General features: G+C 43.7%; 1 protein-coding gene and 1 long non-coding RNA gene across 2 annotated transcripts in view; one reads left to right on the top strand and one right to left on the bottom strand.

The window, feature by feature from the left end:
- The window catches only part of SLC15A5 (solute carrier family 15 member 5), a 188,243-nt gene that overhangs the window by 111,473 nt on the left and 55,771 nt on the right, over positions 1–20,999 (bottom strand). The window lies entirely within an intron of this gene.
- LOC142150352 (uncharacterized) lies at positions 772–14,687 on the top strand. Its single transcript, XR_012691095.1, has 2 exons — positions 772–950; positions 14,384–14,687. It is a non-coding gene; the product is annotated as an uncharacterized LOC142150352 (long non-coding RNA).

The following is a 20,999-nucleotide window of genomic DNA, read 5'->3' as shown; positions in this document are numbered from 1 at the left end:
CTCTTCCTCGCAGGCTGACAATGGGGAAGAGGGGGTGTGTTTAATAATTCAAATGACCTTGAGCCATGCTTGTGTCTTACCTTCTGCAGCGATGCTGTAGCAAGAGGAGCAGGACATGTATGAGCGGATGGCATGTCTCCACCTGTGTGTGTGTGCGGGGGGGGGAGTGTATGTCTCTATGTGTGTGTGTGGTGGTGATATGTCTCCGAGTGTGTGTGTGTGTGGGGGGGAGTGGCATTTCTCTCTGTGTGTGTTTGGGGGGGGGTGGCATGTCTCCATATGTGTGTGTGTGTGTGGGGGGGGGGGAGTGGCATGTCTCTATGTTCGTGTTTGGGGGAAGGTGGCATGTCTCCATGTGTGTGTGTGTGGGGGGGGGTTGACAAGTCTCTGTGTGTGTGTTTGGGGGCGGGAAGTTGGAATGTCTCTATGTGTGTGTGTGTGGGGGGGGTGTGACATATCTCTATGTGTGTGTGTGAGGGGGGTGACATGTCTCTGTGTGTGTGTGTATGTGTGTGTGTGTGGGGGGGGTTGGCATGTCTCTGTGTGTGTGTGTGTGGGGGGGGTGTGTGACATATCTCTCTGTGTGTGTGTGTATGTGTATGTGTTTGTGTGTGTGGGGGGTTGGCATGTCTCTGTGTGTATGTGTATGTGTGTGTGTGGGGGGGGGTTGGCATGTCTCTGTGTGTGTGTGTGGGGGGGGTGTGTGACATATCTCTATGTGTGTGTGTGTGTATGTGTGTGTGTGTGTGTGGGGGGGGGGGGGTTGGCATGTCTCTGTGGGGGATGGAAGTACAAGATTCCTAATGTCTCTCCACAGTTCATTTAATCTCGAAATGACAGACGGAGAATTTATATATATGTGAGCACACATATAGCGCCACATAGTGGTCAGTGCAAATCTCTGCACCAACTTCCCAGGAGTGAAAGGATCAGCACAATCCCAGACAATAGTAAGTTCTTACAGTTCATCTTCATTTTATTTCCCTGAAGAGTTGTTCATTCTTATTGCCCTTTGATATGCACAGACCTGAGCTTGTCCATTGCCATCTGCAAGGGCAAAAAAATTAAACCAACCTTCCAAGATAATATCGTTCCCTGAGGAACATAAAGCATGTACATTAGGCACATATTATTATTATTATTATTATTATTACTACTATTATTAACATACTCTGCAGCACTTTACAATTGAGAAAAACAGTACTAAAACAAGACGGGGGTACAGATAAAGCCGTAAGAGGGTGCACATATTAAAGGACATGAATCAGATTGTGTCTCTCACTCACTGTCCCCATTTTATTCTCTGCCTGGACTCTGTGTGTAGATGAACGTAGGACTTGCAGAGCTCTGGGTTAGGGACCAGGAGAGGATGGATGTGACCTCAGGAAGTTGTACAAATGTAAATTGCTTCCAGCAGGTGCTAGAGGCAGGTGCTGGAGTGCGACTTCTTAGCTAGGATGTGATCACAGCTTCCGAGGAACACGATGATTACACACTCCAGCGCGCTGGACGCCTTCTATCTGGATAAAGCTGCTAGTGTGTCGGAGTCTCTGAAGGAGACGCTCTCTTGCCAAGTAATACCCATCAGCCCTAGCACTCATTTGCAATTCAGTCCCTAATGATCAGATGACAAGAGTGCCATCGTTGTCAGAGTAATTTAGAGAAAACATTAACAAATTCTCATCCACTCCAGTCAGACCTATCATCAATCAGCAGCCGCACAGTCGGAGCCTCTTCTGGAGATACAAGATGTTTTCACAAGTAACACTTCATATGTGCTAAAAATTCATGACACCTGTTGAGCTCTGTGTACCGGTCAATCCTGATTTTATTACTCTGTTCTGACAATAGATGAAAAGCAGCATCAGACAGCAAAGTTCATCATTCAAATCACAACAATTCCCAGAGAACTCCAGAAGAAACAAAATATTTACCATTACGCCACATAAAGATGACTAAAGGTGTTGATGATGATATACGATTAGCACTTGTAATAACCGGCAGAGTGTGTGATTTGTAAAATTATGTTTTACAAGGAACTTGCAGAATCCACCAAGTGTCTGTGTTGCAGGAGCCCCTCACTCGTGCTGTCTGGACTATGGAGGAGATTAAGGACCAGATGGGGGGGCTGGGGCATTATTCTGGGATTGGGGTGATTTTCTGTATGCAGAGGAGACGCATTAATGAAACTATTCTGCCTCTCTCTCTATACAACCATAATCATTGTTTATTTATAAGGTGACACAGGTTCTGCAGCTCTGTACAGCCAAGATACATCTATACATAACTTATACATACAGTAATTATACATAAACCAGATACCTAGCTGAAAATTAGCCTAAAATAAATACACAATACACATAACTAGCACAATACAACATATCATATGCAGCAATGTACAATGTAACAAAGACATACAGACAGGATCGACAGACAGTATACGAAGTGTAGAGAGGACCCCAACCATGAGAGCTTACACTCTAGAAGGAGGGTACAACAGAAGGAGTAGACAGGACAGACTTGTGAGAGAGGGAGCAGATGACAAAGCTGGGGATCAAGGAGGGGAGATATGCGTGCAAGAAAAGGTGAGTTTTGAGGGAGTGTTTAAAGATTTATGATTGGGAGATAATTTTGTAGAGCGAGTTTGGGAGATCCAGTGGTGAAGGGCGCAGTCTTGGAGTGGGAGGAGGTGATCAGTGGGGAGGAGAGGAGCAGGTCAAAGACCTATTGTTGTGCTCATTGTGTGTCAGTATGTACAGGTAGGTAGACCTTTATCAGTTAATACTTGTAGGTGGACATATGTCAGTAAAACAGATGTGGGGACATGTGCCAATAATTACAGGTAGGTGGGCATGTGTCAGTAATAACAGGTAGGTGGACATATGTCAGTAAAACAGATGTGGGCACATGTGCCAATAATTACAGGTAGGTGGACATGTGCCAGTAAATACAGGACATATGTAGGTTTATTGTATAGCTGTAACTTTGCTTTCAAGTAATTTATAACAATAAACGTGACAATATAGCATATACCAACACTGAAGATAATCTAGAAGAAGAGGATAATTAGGATGACCATATAATTGGCTGCATGACATCTTACCACAGCATTTACCATGATAACTTTTGGGAAGAAATAAAAGAAGCTAATTCTCAGCCAACTCCCTTTCAACCTGTCTTCATCCTTGTCCATTGTCACAACTATATTGCGTACCTGCTATTGTTGGCGCAACTCAGAGGAAGGTGCGGAATCTAACGTGCCCCTGGTATTCACCAGGAATCCCCGCAAGGAAGTATGGACTCCGCTGCAGGGACACGCAGGTCGCGGTCCTCCCACGAGTCAACAGCGAGATACAAGGAGTTGTCAGAGAGGCTGGGTCAGTAACGTTCTGGTAGCAGAGGTACAAAGGGATATCCAGAAGAATGGGGAGGCAAGCCGGGTCGGTAACTTTCAGGTAGTGCAGTACAAAGGCAGAATCCAAATAGAGGTGGTCAAACGGTCCAGGTCAAAAGGTCACAGGCAGCACAAGGATAGTCAGGAACAATGCAGAAACTGGTAATACACACAAATGCTGGAGGCAGGAAGACCTGAAATTCTGGCACAGGGGTCAGGGCAGGAAGTGCCTATAAAGCTCAGGGGACCAATCAACTGTAATGGGCGGCAGCGCTAATTAGCTGCCGCCGCGCTATCCAGTAGCGTCCTGTTGCCTAGCAACGGGACGCGCATGCTCAGATGGCCGCGCCGGGCGGCGGGGAACTTCCGCGTCTGGTTGCCTAGCAACCGATGGCATAGGCGGCCGTCCCGAGGAGGCAGCGGGACGGCGCCTGACATCCATCATGTCCCTCTCTATCACCGCTCTCTGCATTATCTCCCTGTCCATCATCTTTCTCTCTATCAGCCCATCTCCCTCCACACATCACCTCCCTCTCCATTATCTCCCTCCCTCTTCTTTTCCTACTTCTCCTTTATCTCCCTCTCCATCATATCCTTTTCCCTCATCTCCCTTTCCCTTAACTTCCTCCCCATCAGCCTTCATCCCTCTCCATCAGCCCACCCCTCTCCATTATCTCCCTCTCCATCAGCCCACCCCCTCTTCATCGCCTCCCTCTTCATCACCTCCCGCTACATCATCTCTCTCAGGGCCGCACGGAGGATTGTCGGGGGGGGACCCACAAAAAAAAAAACAACCCGAGAGAGAGCAGCTGCGTTTCGTCAGCTTTGTCCTATACAGCAGCCGCAGCGCTGTCTAAGAAGCATCCGCGGCGGTGCTGTATACACTACAGCACCGCCGCAGACGCTTCTTTGACAGCGCCGCGGCTGCTGTATAGGACAGTTGCCACTTAGTTAGCGCAGGGGGGGGTTTCTAGAGACTCAGAAACCCCCCCTACGTGCGCCACTGTTTCTTTCCATCAGTCTTCATCTATCTCCACCACTTTTCTCTCCATGATATAATTGTTCTATACATCCGTTTCCATCACCTCCCTCACCATCACCTCTCTATCCATCATCTCATTTGCCATTAGCCTTTATCAATCTCCGTCACATCTGTCTCCATGATCTCCCACTCCAGCATCCCCCTTTCCATCAGACTTCATCTCTCTCCATCTTCTCTCTCTCTATCCTCTCCCTTTCCATCAGCCTTCAGTTATCACCATCACCTCTCTCTCTATGATCTACCTCTCCAGCATTGACTTAGCCATCACCCTTCATCCCTCTCCATTACCTCCCTCTCTATCTGCCCATCTCCCTCTCCATCACCTCCCTTACCATCAACTCCCTTACCATCATATCCCCTTCCATCAGCCTGCATCCCTCTCCATTATTCCCTCTCCTTTATCTCCCTCTCCATCAGCTTCCTCTCCACCAGTCCATACCTCTCTCCATCACTTTCCTGACCATCACTTACCACACCATTATATGCCTCTCATCACCTCCCTCTCAATTATCTCTCTTTCCATCAGCTTTCCCTCCATCAGCTCCTTGTACATCAGCCTTCACCCATCTCCATCACCTCCCTCTCCATCATTTCTCTCTAGATCTTCCCCCTCTCCATCATTCTCTCTCAATCTTCCTCCTCTCCATCATTTTGATTTCCATCATCCTGATATCCATCAGTCTTCATCCGTCTCCCATCACCTCCCTCTCAATTATCTCTCTTTCCATCAGCTTCCCCTCCATCAGCTCCCTGTACATCAGCCTTCACCCATCTCCATCACCTCCCTCTCCATCGTTTCTCTATAAATCTTCCCCCTCTCCATCATTTTGATTTCCATCATCCTAATATCCATCAGTCTTCATCCGTCTCCCATCACCTCCCTCTCCATTCTCAGTCATCTTCCTATCAGTCCGCCCCCTCTTCATCTCCTCTCTCTCTCTCTCCATTATGTCATTATATCTCCCCCTCCACCAGTTCTCTTCCAGCAAACTCCATCCATCTTTATCACCTCCCTCTCCATGATCTACTTCTACTTTACTTCCCTTTCCATCAGCCTTCATCCCTTTCCATTAACTTCCTCACCATCACCTCTCTAACCATCATCAGCCTTCATCAGTCACCATCACTTTACAGAGTCCTTCCCCACTGATTACACAATATCAAAGTCCACATCAATACTAAAAATATACAAATTAACTGTATATTTTGTTAAAAAAGATCAGTCTTTTAACAAGAAGAATTTATTATATCTTATAACGTCATTAATTAAGCCACATTTTCTAGATCGTTTAATTTCTAAATTAGGGCTTTAGTAGAAATGAGCAAAATTTTAAAATCTTTTCCGCGGGATTTTCTCAGTCCACATCTGGTTGTGAAATTTTACACATTTATGTGGCAGAATGTGACTCTAGGTGTCCCGCATAGATCACTCTCTGTCCACATGGAATTCAAACCCCCTACAGAGCAAAAGGAATTGACCATTGAATTGACCCTTTTTTCCAGCTCAATTTATACGCTACAAATTCAGCAAAATGTTGATTTAGAAATTCAGTGCAAATATTTGGTGAAGAAAAAGTGGAAATTGAAGATTTTATTGTTAGAACATTTCACCACTAAGAAACAATCTGTTCTGCTGCAACATCTGATTTGTGAGAAACTTTGCCATACATTCGCTAATCTTTAGGTGGAGGCGGTGACATGAGAAGGTTAAGTCAAGCAGCTCTTTCTATTAGAATTAAGAAAGTAATCTGGTTATGGTTTAGGGAGGATATGAAGGGTTTTAGAAATGGTGTGGTCTATATTATTGTCATAGGAGTGCACACAGGGTGTGTTGGGTGCGCCAAAGTCCAATGTTCTTCTAGCTTTTTGGTGGAGTGAAGCGTTCTGTAATGAACTGTCCACATAATCATAATTGAGATATTAATTATGAATGATGGAGGGATAATGATAGAGGATGAGGGGTTAATGATTTGTGGAGGATGAGGAGTTAATGATGAATTATGGAGGGTTAATGTAGCAGGATGAGGGGTTAATGATGGATGTTAGAGGGATAATGATAAAGAATGAGGGGTTAATGATTTATGGAAGGTGAAAGGTTAATGCCAAATGATGGAGGGTAATTGCTGGAAGAGGAGGGGTTAATGATTGATAGAGGATGAGAGGTTAATGATGAATGATGGAGGGTTAATGCTGGAGGACAAGGGGTTAATGGGTGCTGGAGAGATGATTATGGAGGATGAGGGGTTAATGATGATTTATCGAGGGCTAATGATGATGATTTAGGGATTTATGATGGATGATGAGGATTAATGATAGAGCATGAGGGGCTAATGACATAGGGAGGATGAGGGGTTAAATGAGACTGATGATGATGAGAAAGGTTTATTGAAGGATGATGATACAGGAATATGGAGATTGATGATAATGAAAGGGGGTTAATGACAGAAGATGAGAGATTGATGATTGATGGAGACTGAGGGGTTACTGGAGGGTTAATGATGAAGGAAGAGGGGTTAATGTTGGATGATGGGGTTAATGATGAAGTATGAGGGGTTTATTATGGATGATGGATGGTTAGTGATGTAGCATGAGGAGTTAATGATGAATTAATAATGTTTGTTAATGATGGAGTTTGAAGGGTTAATTATGAGAAATGAATGGTTAATGATGGAGGATGTGGGGTAATGATGGAGAATTATGGAGGATAAGGTTAATAATTGAGGGAGGATGAGGGTTAATGATGAATAATGGAGCGTTAATGATGGAGGATAAGTGGTTAATAGGAATGATGGAGGGTTAATGAAAGAGGATGAGTGGTCAATGATGAGAAATAAATGGTTAATGATGGAGGATAAGGGGTAATGATAAATAATTGAGAATTAATGATGGAGGATGTGGGGTAATGATAAATAATTGAGAATTAATGATGGAGGATGTGGGGTAATGATAAATAATTGAGAATTAATGATGGAGGATGTGGGGTAATGATAAATAATTGAGAATTAATGATGGAGGATGTGGGGTAATGATAAATAATTGAGAATTAATGATGGAGGATGTGGGGTAATGATAAATAATTGAGAATTAATGATGGAGGATGTGGGGTAATGATAAATAATTGAGAATTAATGATGGAGGATGTGGGGTAATGATAAATAATTGAGAATTAATGATGGAGGATAAGGGGTAATGATAAATAATTGAGAATTAATGATGGAGGATGTGGGGTAATGATAAATAATTGAGAATTAATGATGGAGGATGTGGGGTAATGATGGAGGATGTGGGGTAATGATGGAGGATGTGGGGTAATGATGGAAGATGTGGGGTAATGAGAGAGGATGTGGGGTAATGATGGAGGATGTGGGGTAATGAGGGAGGATGTGGGGTAATGATGGAGGATGTGGGGTAATGATGGAGGATGTGGGGTAATGAGGGAGGATGTGGGGTAATTATGGAGGATGTGGGGTAATGATGGAGGATGTGGGGTAATGAGAGAGGATGTGGGGTAATGATGGAGGATGTGGGGTAATGATGGAGGATGTTGGGTAATGATGGAGGATGTGGGGTAATGAGGGAGGATGTTGGGTAATGATGGAGGATGTGGGGTAATGAGGGAGGATGTGGGGTAATGATGGAGGATGTGGGGTAATGATGGAGGATGTGGGGTAATGATGGAAGATGTGGGGTAATGAGAGAGGATGTGGAGTTATGATGGAGGATGTGGGGTAATGAGGGAGGATGTGGGGTAATGATGGAGGATGTGGGGTAATGATGGAGGATGTGGGGTAATGAGGGAGGATGTTGGGTAATGATGGAGGATGTGGGGTAATGATGGAGTATGTGGGGTAATGATGGAGGATGCGGGGTAATGATGGAGGATGTGGGGTAATGATGGAGGATGCGGGGTAATGATGGAGGATGTGGGGTAATGATGGAGGATGTGGGGTAATGATGGAGGATGTGGGGTAATGAGGGAGGATGTTGGGTAATGATGGAGGATGTGGGGTAATGATGGAGGATGTGGGGTAATGATGGAGGATGCGGGGTAATGATGGAGGATGTGGGGTAATGATGGAGGATGTGGGGTAATGATGGAGGATGTGGGGTAATGATGGAGGATGTGGGGTAATGATGGAGGATGTTGGGTAATGATGGAGGATGTGGGATAATGATGGAGGATGTAGGGTAATGATGGAGGATGTGGGGTAATGATGGAGGATGGGGTAATGATGGAGGATGGGGTAATGATGGAGGATGTGGGGTAATGATGGAGGATGTAGGGTAATGATGGAGGATGGGGGTAATGATGGAGGATGTGGGGTAATGATGGAGGTTGGGGAATAATGAGACTTGACAGAGGGGTACACATAGAAGAATGCTGAATTATTATGCTTCATAAATTAGCAACACTACTCAGCTTTATAGGAATTAATCAAGTCACAAGTTAATTAGGCAAAGACATGATTACATGTTTATCACATATTTATGTTTGTGCAATTATGTCACATGCAGGTTTGGGAGGCTCCTGTGGTTGTTAAAGTTTTCAGAATCCATCTTATGTTGTTCAGTGCATGGTTACCTCTAGGGCTCAATCATCCTCTCTAGGGCTAGAACCCTGCATGGAGTGGAACATTATGTTGAGGGCTCAGTCACTTCAGGTACTGTGTAGTTATCTCTAGGGCGCAATTCTTACATGTAATGGAGTATTATCCCTAAGGCTTACTCCCCACAGTTACTGCGTCATTACTGCTATGGCTTCGTGCCCATGGATAGTGGACAGGTACCTCCATGGCTCGATCCCTACAGGTAGTGGATAGTTACCATTAGGTCTTGAACCCTATGGGTATTCTAAAGATACCTATAGGGCTCAGTCCCTAAGGGTAGTTTGTGAACACCTCTAGGACTCAATCTCTACTGTAGGTAGTTTCTTACCTTGAGTTCAGTCCCTATGGGTAGTGTGTGGTTACTTCTAGTCCTTGATCCCTACAGATAATGAGTAGTTCCCTTTAGGTCTCAGTTCCTATGGGTACTGTCTGGTTACCTAATGGTGGTGGATTGTTACCTCTAGGGTGCGATCCATATGGTTAGTGGTGATGTAGACCATGCCCTGCTGAGCCTGTGGGCATTGGGTGGGAAGAGTAAAACAAGTGACTACTATAAAGTGTGTGTTTTATACTGATATTTTGTTTTTTACCTCTGGATAACATCTTGACACTTTCAGAGCTCCTTAGGGCTTGAGTCATTAAGGCACGTATGTCCTTTTTCTGTGCGTATCATATGCCAAACTCTTCCGCACATTCCCAGCAAAGGAACCATCGGCCGTCAAAGAACGCAGATCCTCGACGCTTGCAAACGCTATCGCCGCTTACTACAGCCTGCGATTTTGGGTCGTGAAGAGGGTGGTGAAGGGGTGTGGTGCCATAATAAATTCACAATCAGGGCGTTCCCATGTAGGGACGTCCAAGTCAGAGTTGGACGAACGTATGTAATCACGTGTTTCTCGGCTACAGTATGCACCAGCTCTGGGTCTAGTTTATCTGCCAGTGAAAAACCACTAGCATACACAATAGGACTCGGCGTCTGACCATGACGTATGCTCCCAATCACCTGCATACTCTCAGACCATTAAACACTGCTATAAAAAGTCTGATTAGAGCATGCGCTGTATGCTGTCATTTCTGCATTTTTCAAGCAGTTAGCAAGGTTAGTTTGGTTTCTACATTTTTAAAAGTGTCTGTTTAATGGTCGCCTAGTTTTTCTGAATTTATTACTGTTTTTTGTGTTTTATTTCTGATACATATGTATGTGCTTATTTGTTTTTTTATTTTTCTTACTTTGCTTCATGTCATAGTTTACTTGTTTTTCCTTTGTTTCTTAACTTAGTCATGTGGCTGTTTACTAGGGGGAACACATATTTTAATGTTCATTACAACTAGAGATGGTCACTGACCCCCGTGTTTTGGTTTTGGTTTTGGTTTTGGATCTGGATTACCTTCGGGTTTTGGTTTTGGTTTTGGCAAAACCACCCTTGCGTGTTTTGGTTTTGGTTTTGTTTTGCAATTTTGTTTAAAAATAAAATAACCTAATTTAGTGCACCACCTGTTTCTTGGATAAGTGAGGTAATTCTAAAGCTAATAAATTATGAAAAAAACTGTTTAATCCCTGGTAGGCCATCCTTAATTCTAACACTTGCCTGCAAATTATACAGACAAACCTGTCTTCCCCCTCCATTTTTGACTATTGGCAATGTAGCCATCGTCTTTGGGTGTATATTACACCCTCCACTTGTAGTTAAATATCAAAAAAATCAGCCTGCATTGACTGTACGTTAAATAGAAATACACAGAGGCAGTTTCTATTTGCATCAGACCCCCTCTCCACTAGTAGCAAAACAGAAAACTATTCAGCTGTTGTAGACTGTAGAATATAAATATAAATGGAAAAAGGTAGTTTGGTGGCTGTCTATGACCCCCCTCTCCCCTCCACTTGTAGTTAAATAGAAAAAAAGCAGCCTGCATAGACTGTAGAATTAGAATATAAAAAGAAATGGACAAAGACAGTTTGCCTGTATTTCAACGAATCCAATATAAAATTCTTCTACTAACATACAAGGCCATTAACAAAATTTCACCGACATACATTTCCTCACTTGTCTCAAAATATCTCCCTACTCGACATCTTCATTCTGCACAAGATCTACGTCTCTCCTCCACTCTCATCACATCCTCCCATTCTCGGTTACAGGATTTTTTCCGGGCTGCACCTACTTTGTGGAATTCCCTCCCTCGCACAGTAAGACTTTCCTCTAGTCTTCAAACCTTCAAGCGTTCACTGAAAACCCACCTCTTCAGACAAGGTTATGATATTCCTCAACCATCATCTTATATATACCTAGATTACCCTATTACCATCCTCTACACTGCTAACGCAAGACAACAACCTTCTGACCAACATTGCAACACACACAGCCCACTCAGTACTTTTACCTTTGCAGTCTGGCTGGTCCATTGTGCAATATGATGTAGCACATGCACTTGTGTTTCTAACTCCCATTGTCCTATAGATTGTAAGCTTTCGAGCAGGGTTCTCTTACCTCTCTGTCTGTATGTATTACCCAGTATTGTCTTATTAATGTTTGTTCCCAATTGTAAAGCGCTACGGAATTTGCTGGCACTATATAAATAAATGATGATGATGATGATGATGATGGTATCTGTCTGCATCAGACCCCCTCTCCACTAGGAGTAAAATAGAAAACTATTCAGCCGTTATAGACTGTAGAATATAAATAGAAATTGAGAAAGGTAATTTGGTATCTGTCCTCATCATCCTCATCAACATCATCATTAGCGCCCTCGTCACCTACACAAATCTCCCCCTCATCCTCTTCTAATTCCAAAGTGGCATCCTCAATTGGTGTATCACCGGCTACACTCGGGCTGTTCAGGCACACATCCAGGCCCGGCGCTCCCATTAGGCAAGGTTAGGCAGTTGCCTAGGGCGCCGGGCTCTGGAGGGCTCCTCATAAATAAAATTACTATAAAACTGTGCGGCGACCGCTGACCATACCTTCCACGGCCGCCGCACAGCATTCAGATAAATCCACAGGGAGGGGGGAAGGGGCTATTGATCAACAATGCCGCCTCTCTGCTCCGTCTCCTCCCCTCCACTCACTGACTGTCGGGCGTGACATCATCATCACGGCCCGACAGTGTCAGTGAGTGGAGGGGAAGAGACGGAGCAGAGAGGCGGCGGTGTTGAGGCAAGGTAAGGAAAGACATGGAGAGGAGGGAGGAGGGCGCCGATTTTGACAGTGCCAGGTGCTGATTTTTAAAGTGTGCCTGCGGCGGGGGGGGGGCGCCGATTTTGACAGTGTGCCTAGGGCGCCATGGACCCTAACACCGGCCCTGCACACATCAGCAGTACTGCTGAAAGGGCCCTTCTTTATGGGTACACTAACAGAATACTCACGATTACACATACCACTGGTGTATGGACTCTCCCCGGGGACTGGTGTAATTTCTGATTCAGAGCATACATTATCCTCTAATGCCTTACTGTTATCTTGCAGCTCTCCTTTCACGCATAACAGTAGTTGTGCACCACTTTTAGACTCCAAATTACTTGGTCTTGCTTGGTCACGAGTGACCGTACAAGAAGAAGGCTCAGTAACATTTCTTGATCTGCCACTAATAGAGAAAGGTGAAGGCCTCATTCTCTCTTTGCCACTGCGTGTGTAGAATGGTATGTTGCCAATTTTTTTTTATCGGCAGTTAACTTTTCATCAGTTACACTTCTTTTTCGCTTCAACACGGTATTTTTTTTTGTGTGTGTTTTTTTACCTGATTTAAAAAGACTATGTACTTTTACATAAGCTTTACCAGATGACGTACTGGGAACACTACCATCAGGACTGGTGCCAGCACCTGCTTGCTGATACTGCTCATATGTGGACTGCTTTGAATCCATTTTAATGAGCCCAAAGTAGTGCAAATATTCTATAGATACTGCTGCTAAATATGACTTTTTGCAGCCAGAAAAATTATTGTTTCACACTGGGGAATATGGGACACCCCAAAGCCCTTGTAGTGCAAAATATTCCAAAAAATGCCTCCTCTAGCCTCCTCTCTTCCTGCTCTAACAATTGCTAATAGAATGGCTAGCAGAATTTCAATAATAATTGAAAGAATAAGGTATACGATAATTGCTCTGTCCCTGCTCTAATACAGCCTGTAACCTAACCCTGCTCTCTCCCTCTGTCAAATGGCGATGGATTGCTGTGGAGGTGGGTGGGTATTTATGCATTTCAAATATCGCGAGAACCAAGCCCCGAGATCCGACGATGTCACGATGACGTTTTGCCTCTATTTCGATTCTTATGAGGCGGGAGAGTACCAAGCCTGCTCGGTACTCGGATAGGCAAAGTTCAGGCGGGTTCGGATCTCGGGGAACCGAGTCCACCCATCTCTAATTACAACCACCTCTACACAACCAATACCATACTGTTTGGTATATAACAAACAAGGGTAGTCAGCAATACATGAATACAATACGAATGCGAATGCTTGAGAGATACACTGACGATGGTCCTATGGCATTAGAAAGCATAGCGTTCTCTTCCGCAAGTAGAACATAAAAGTGCCTTGCGGACGAACATAGTAGTATGTGCTCATATGCATGGCCGTGAGCACCTATGGTAGGAACAGTTACACCCGAAATCATTAAGCTGCGTATGAGACAATCTGCGTTTTGTTGGCTTCGGGCGTTCGCAGCGCTCATGTCCGTGCGTTATCCCACGTACGTGCGCTGCGCTCAGTGTGTATGCCTTAATGACTCAAGCCCTTAGTGTTGCTATTATTTGCACTGTGATGTTATATTAATGTTATATTGTATTGAATGCTGTGACCACTCCAATGTCATCCAGTGTCTCATCATTTATAGGCTAGGAAGAGCAATTTGTCGTTACCCTCATCATGTAATTTTCAACTTAGTCGGCCACTCTGATAAAATGATTTATTTTCAATTTTTCACTTATCTGTTTACTGACAACCTTTTAATGTGGGCTGTTTGTCAACCTGGGATATGGTGAAAAGGACTCATGAATTATTGTAGGAAAACTGTATTTTAAATTCACTTCTTGCTTGCGGGTGAAGACATTGATGTTCTATCAGGTAATCTATTAGAGACGGTTTGTGTGTTGGTGAATATTTCATGTCCTTTTTCTGTATACATCTTCCATATCGGTAAATCTTTAAGCTCTGCTACTAATACCCTTTGTTTATATAAAAAATAAACAGAACAAAAAGTGTTCTATAATGCCATAAATAACTATTTTTCTAAATAATAATTCACTTAGCAAATGTTGCAGTATGTAAACACCAGTATTATTCACCTAAAGAGATCACGAGCACATGAAATGTTTGGTGACTGTATTTTGTACTTAGATGTATTTCAGATCTGAAGTTCAATCACCTTCTGAGGAAGCCAGGAAGATAAATAATGTGGGACCAAACTTTCTATCCAGTCTGTAATTTCAGGGAGCTGAGAATCACTGAAGTCTAATTGACAGCTGATGATTTGTCCTAGAGACAGAATCATATGTTTATGTTTATCCTATAATAGCAATACCACAAATATCTGAAAATGTGATACAAACAGTTGTTATTTCCCCAAATAATAATCCGTGTGCAAATATGTGCAAATATGTACCGTCACATGTAAATTGTTATAAGTAAATGTAAAGTCAAATCTACTGTATCAAGGCTATTTTTTTATTTGTCTCTTAATCCACACCATATCAATATTTATCTACCATCAATGTACTCCCAGATGTATATAGTTATCCACCATCAATGTTCCCTGGCTGTATACTCTCATCCTTCATCAACCTTCCCCCGGCTGTCTCTCTTTATCTGCCATCAATGTGCCCCCAGATGTATCCAGTCATCCACTTACCCCGGCTCTCTCTCCTTACCCGCCATCAACGTACCCTGCGGCTTTATCTCTTCATCCACCATCTATGGAACTCCAACTGTATATCCTCATTTATCATCAATGTATCCTCGTCTGTATCTTCTTATTCACCATCAATGTACTCCCAGATGTATCTTTTCATCCAACATCAACGTTCCCCAGCTGTATACCCTCATCCATCATCAAGGTATCCCGTGTGTATCCACTTATCCACCATCAATATTCCCCGGCTGTCTCTCTTCATCTACCATCTATGGAATTCAAGCTGTATATCCTCATCTACCATCAATGTATCCTCGTCTGTATCTCCTCATCCACCATCAACGTTCCCCAGCTGTATACCCTCATCCATCATCAAGGTATCCCGGATGTATCCATTTATCCACCATCAATGTTCCCCGGCTGTCTCTCTTCATCCACCATCTATGGAATTCAAGCTGTATATCCTCATCTACCATCAATGTTCCCCAGCTGGATATCCTCATCCACCATCAATATACCCTCGTCTGTATCTTCTCATCTACCATCAATGTTCCCCGGCTGGATATCCTCATCCACCATCAATATACCCTCGTCTGTATCTTCTTATTCACCATCAACGTACTCCCAGATGTATCTCCTCATCCACCATCAACGTCCCGCGGCTGTATACCCTCATCCATCATCAACATATCCCCGGATGTATCCACTCATCCACCATCAACTTTCCCTGGCTGTCTCTTTTCATCCACCATATATGGAATTTCAGCTGTATATCGTCATCCACCATCAATGTACCCTCGTCTGTATCTCCTCATCTATCATCAATGTTCCCCGGCTGTTTCTCTTCATCCACCATCTATGGAATTCCAACTGTATATCCTCATCTACCATCAATGTATCCTCGCCTGTATCTTCTTATTCACCATCAACGTACTCCCAGATGTATCTCCTCATCCACCATCAACGTCCCGCGGCTGTATGCCCTCATCCATCATCAACATATCCCCGGATGTATCCACTCATCCACCATCAACATATCCCCGGCTGTCTCTTTTCATCATCCATCTATGGAATTCCAGCTGTATATCCTCATCCACCATCAATGTACCCTCGTCTGTATCTCCTCATCCATCATCAACATTCCGCGACTGTATAACCTCATCCATCATCAATGTACCCCCTGATGTATCCACTCATCCACCATCAACGTTCCCCGGCTGTCTCTCTTCATCCACCATCACGGGAATTCCAGCTGTATATCCTCATCCACCATCAATATACCCTCATCTGCATCTTCTTATTCACCATCTATGGACCCCTGACTGTATCTCCTCATCCACCATCCTCTGACCCCTGGATATATCACCTCATCCATGGACCCTTGATTCTGATTACAACTTAAAAGGATGTAAATGCAGGAGGATTATCTCTTATGCTGCTGAAGGGTTGGTATACCAGAGAGCTAGTCTAATACTGAGAACTATAAACAAGGGGTTAGATTGACTGAATCCACTGGGAGTGGGTTATAATTATAAAAGAGACAATTACTGTAATACAAGTGATGAAGGACACTCCTGTACAGTACTAAATTAATTTTATGTGAGATCATCGTACTGGTTCACTAAACTTAGAGTAAGTTAATATATTATAGGAAATGTATTCAGAGCAATGTCTACCAATTATATAGTTGATACAAATTGATTAATATTAGCATTAGATTTCTAGCCGATAAGCTGATACAGTGTGAAGCTAAGTACAATAACACGAAATCTTGAAGCATATTGAAACAAAATTAAATTAGTATTTTCTTATGAGATGTTTCCCATCAGCCATCCCAACTCCTCTCTCTTCTTTTGCCCAATAAATATTTTCCCTAGCTCTATGGTTCTGGTGCTGGTTTGTGGGCTTGTCTCTCTGTGATTTGGGGAGGGGGCATAGTCTCCCTGAAGACAAGAATTGAGCTGCTGCTACCTATGACATAGAACCCAAGAATCAGAGATAGAGCTGACTTAGAGTTGGATGCACCAAGAGAAGTGTACACATAGGTCCGTATATCGATGACTTGTGTCTCATCATGCATGGAGAGGCCTGGTCATGTAATGGTGACACAAATAGACGTGGACACATCCCAGTTAGGTCTTTAGAGATATATCTCTTGCTAGAGTGCTGATAAAACGGTACGCAATGATGATGATGACTATCAGCAGCACTATCCAGCCGCTTCTGATTTAACTCTTCATCTCACAGTACATAATTCATTAGTCTCCATTTACCTCATAAAGAAGATTCCCGTTTGATTTTTAAAAGGGCAAAACCAACAGATGTGGAGGTGTTTGTATGTAATTACATTTTATGTGGATCATACAATCTACACATTTATTAATAAGTGACCAGACAGTATTGTCTCTTGTTCATTTGACCAGGGCTGGCGGTTCGTGGTAAGCAAGGCGGTGGTGGGGGAAGGGGGGGTGCCAAGACTGAGGGGCGCTCCCCCTGCCTGCCATCCTCACTTGACCACCAGCACATACAAAAAAATTAGAAAAACCTTCCAGTGGTGCCGGCATCCCTCTCCCCTCTCCTCTCTGCTCCCTTCTTACTGACAGTGTGAAGCGTGACATCATCATGTTCCGAAACTAGCAGTGAAGAGCAGCGCAGAGAGGAGCAGCATACAGAGATAGCGAGAAGAGAAGACAGAAGAAGAGAAGAGAAGGAAAGAAGGTCATAGAAAGGTAAGTAAATAACAGAGGGGGACAGTATGTGGGGAAAAAGGAGAAGGACAGTAATGTGGAAAAAGAAGGATGGGGTCAGCAATATTCAACAGGGAGGGGGACAGTATGTGGACAAAGAAGGGGGACAGTATATGGCGAAAAAGGAGGGGACAGCAATGTTGATGAAAGAAGGAGGCAGCAGTGTGGATGAGTAGAGGGCACAGTGTGAAGATGAAGGAGCACAGTGGGATCAAAAGGGGGCACAATGTAAAAAAGTAGGGGCACAGTGTGATAAAGGGGCACAGTGTGATGGAGGAGTGGATACAGTGTGATGATGAAGGAGCACAGTGTAATGAAGGAGGGGCACAGTGTGATAAAGGGGCACAGTGTGATGGAGGAGTGGGTACAGTGTGATGATGAAGGAGCACAGTGTAATGAAGAGGGGGCACAGTGTAATGAAGGAGGGGCACAGTGTGATAAAGGGACACAGTGTGATGGAGGAGAGGGCACAGTGTGATGATGAAGGAGCACAGTGTAATGAAGAGGGGTCACAGTGTAATGAAGGAGGGGCACAGTGTGATAAAGGGACACATTGTGATAGAGGAGAGGGCACAGTGTGATGATGAAGGAGCACAGTGTAATGAAGGAGGGGCACAGTGTGATAAAGGTGCACAGTGTGATGGAGGAGTGGGTACAGTGTGATGATGAAGGAGCACAGTGTTATGAAGAGGGGGCACAGTGTAATGAAGAAGGGGCACAGTGTGGTAAAGGGGCACAGTGTGATGGAGGAGAGGGTACATTGTGATGATGAAGGAGCACAGTGTAATGAAGAGGGGGCACAGTGTAATGAAGAAGGGGCACAGTGTGGTAAAGGGACACATTGTGATGGAGGAGAGGGTACATTGTGATGATGAAGGAGCACAGTATAATGAAGATGGGGCACAGTGTAATGAAGGAGGGGCACAGTGTGATAAAGGGACACATTGTGATGGAGGAGAGGGCATAGTGTGATGATGAAGGAGCACAGTGTAATGAAGAGGGTGCACAGTGTGATGAAGGAGGGGGCAACACCAAACTAATTTGCCAAAAATGTAAAATCTGCAATAAGATTTTGACTTTTAAAAAAATAGCCTCTAAATCCTATTTACATACCATTTGGGGAATTTTAAAGGCCTGGCAGTCATACCTATTTCTATCTGGCACTACAGAGAGAATCGTACAGTCATGGCCAAAAGTTTTTGAGAATGACATAAATATTATTTTTCACAAACTCTGCTGCCTCAGTTTTTATGATGGCAATTTGCATATACTCCAGAATGTAATTAAGAGTGATCAGATGAATTGCAATTAGTTTCAAAGTCCCTCTTTACCATGACAATGAACTTTATCCCAAAAACAACATTTCCACTGCATTTCAGCCCTGCCACAAAAGGACCAGCTGACATCAGGTCAGTGATTCTCTCGTTAACACAGGTGAGAGTGTTGATGAGGACAAGACTAGAGATCACTCTGTCATGCTGATTGAGTTAGAATAAAAGACTGAAAGCTTTAAAAGGAGGGTTGGGCTTGAAATCATTGTTCTTCCTCTGTTAATCATGGTTACCTGCAAGGAAACACGTGCAGTCATCATTGGTTTGCACAAAAAGGGCTTTACAGGCAAGGATATTGCTGCTAGTAAAATTGCACCTAAATCAACCATTTATTGGATCATCAAGAACTTCAAGGAGAGAAGTTCAATAGTTGTGATGAAGACTTCAGGGAACCCAAGAATGTCCAGCAAGCACCAGGACCATCTCCTAAATTCGATTCAGCTGCGAAATTGGGGCATCACCAGTGTAGAGCTTGCTCAGGAATGGCAGCAGGCAGGTGTGAGTGCATCTGCACGCACAGTGAGGCAAACACTTTTGGAAGATGGCCTGGTGTCAAGAAGGCCAGCAAAGAAGCCACTTCTCTCCAGTAAAAAACAACAGGGACAAACTGATATTCTGCAAAAGTTACAGGGATTTAACTCCTGAGGACTGGGGTAAAGTCATTTTCTCTGATGAATCCCCTTTCAGATTGTTTGGGGTATCTGGAAAAATGCTTGTCCGGAGAAAGAAAGGTGAGCGCTACCATTGGTCCTGTGTCATGCCAACAGTAAAGCATCCTGAGACCATTCATGTGTGGGGTTATTTTTCAGCCAAGGGAGTGGGCTCACTCACAATTTTGCCTAAAACATCCTCCAAGAGCAACTTCTCCCAACCATCCAAGAACAGTTTGGTGACGCACAAAGCCATTTCCAGCATGATGGAGCACCTTGCCATAAGGTAAAAGTTATAACTAAGTGGCTCAGGGATCAAAACATTTGGGTTCATGGCCAGGAAACTCCCCAGATCTTAATCCCACTGAGAACTTGTGGTCAATTCTCAAGAGACGGGTGGACAAACAAAACCCACAAATTCTGAAAAAACTCCAAGCATTGATTAGGCAAGAATGGGCGGCCGTCAGTCAGTATGTGGCCCAGAAGTTGATTGACAGCTGCCAGGGTGAATTGCAGAGGTCTTCAAAAAGAAGGGTCAACACTGCAAATATTGACTCTTTGCATAAACTTAATGTAATTGTCAATAAAAGCCTTTGACATTTTTGAAATGCTTCTAATTTTTCTTCAGTATAACATAGCAACATCTGACAAAAAGGTATAAAAACACTGAAGCAGCAAACTGTGAAAACCAATACTTGTGTTAATCTTAAAACTTTTGGCCATGACTGTAAAATGAAGGTGCGTATACATCTGTTCATGGCATAAAATCAGCCTGGGTGCTCATAAACCACCACTGGCAGCGGTATCTCCATCGTTCCCTGTCACCAGCTTCTCTGAGGACTGGATTGAAGCAGGAGAAAGGCTCAGATGTCCCCCACACAGATTTGTCTCTATGTTCAAGCCATTTGTCTAAACATGTTTGCGGTAAAATCATCATTAGAACCTGATTAAAATTTCAGTTTGAAAACAGTTTCAGTTTGTAGCTCTTCACCATTCTCGATACACCCATTGAGTGCGAGGTTTGTCTTTCACACTTTGCCATTCGCAGCCCACTGATTGTGTTAAAACTTATAAGAGGGAGGTAAAAGCAGGAGAGATGAACGTTTTGGTTCTCTGGATAAAGCGTCCACAGTCTTCTGTGTCTCACAAAACAAATGAAAACCTCATTGAGGTGAGAGCTTCTACTCGCAAAAGACCATCTGACTGTCACTAGTTCTGTAAGATGTACATACATAGTGCTGCAATAACAGGTACAAATATTTCATGAACTACATTAAGTATTTAGAGACTTATTTACCTACTGCCAGCAAAACGTACTCACTGATAGCATGACTGTCACTGTCAGTGTCGGTGCACTAACTGCCCGGTACCCGGCCC

This window comes from Mixophyes fleayi, chromosome 4 (genome assembly GCF_038048845.1).
Source record: "Mixophyes fleayi isolate aMixFle1 chromosome 4, aMixFle1.hap1, whole genome shotgun sequence".
Lineage (NCBI taxonomy): Eukaryota > Metazoa > Chordata > Amphibia > Anura > Limnodynastidae > Mixophyes > Mixophyes fleayi.
This window is presented reverse-complemented; position numbering and strand designations above follow the sequence as displayed.